This window comes from Podarcis liolepis (assembly GCF_965112155.1).
Source record: "Podarcis liolepis genome assembly, chromosome: 5".
Lineage (NCBI taxonomy): Eukaryota > Metazoa > Chordata > Lepidosauria > Squamata > Lacertidae > Podarcis > Podarcis liolepis.
In genome coordinates, this window is record NC_139556.1 from 22,525,593 (window position 1) to 22,526,238 (window position 646).

A 646-nucleotide genomic window follows, 5' to 3' on the forward strand; every position below is an offset into this window, starting at 1 on the left:
GCAGGAACTGAGTTCTAGCAAGTTCCGGCTTAAAAAAAAAAAGTCCTGTGTATTACTATTACATACATTATCAGCACCTGCTGTCATTCCCGCCCATTTCTACCCTACACTAAGGGGGCGAGCGAGGCGCAAAGTTTTAGTAATGGGCAACCGGCTTCCTCAGGTGTCTTTGCCACTGTTTGTTTTTGCCCCATTTCACCCTCACAAAACCAACCTGCGGCAGTAGATGAGAGGACTCTCTTTCCTTGGAGGTTTATAAGCGTGGGGGGGGGGCACCTGTCGTGGATTACTTTAGCCGAGATTCCTTTGTTGCTCGGGGTTGGACTGGATGACCCTCGGGGGTCCCTTCTACATCTGCAACCGCAGGATTTTTGCCAAAGGCCACCAATACCTTCGAAAGCGCCCGAGGAGGAATTTGAGCGCCTGGACAGGGCCGTCGCTTTAAAGGTTTTCAGTATTTGAAGTGAGGGAGGAGGAGGAGAAGTAGCAGTGAAGAAAAGGAGAGAGAGAGAGAGAGAGAGAGAGAGAGAAGGAGGAAGAAGCGGAAAAGGAGAAGCGGGCTTCCCACCCTGGCGAAGCGCTTAATCAGCCACGAAGGATGAAGCGCCGTTGCCGCCGCCTTTCACGCAGCCGCGCTCCCTGTGCG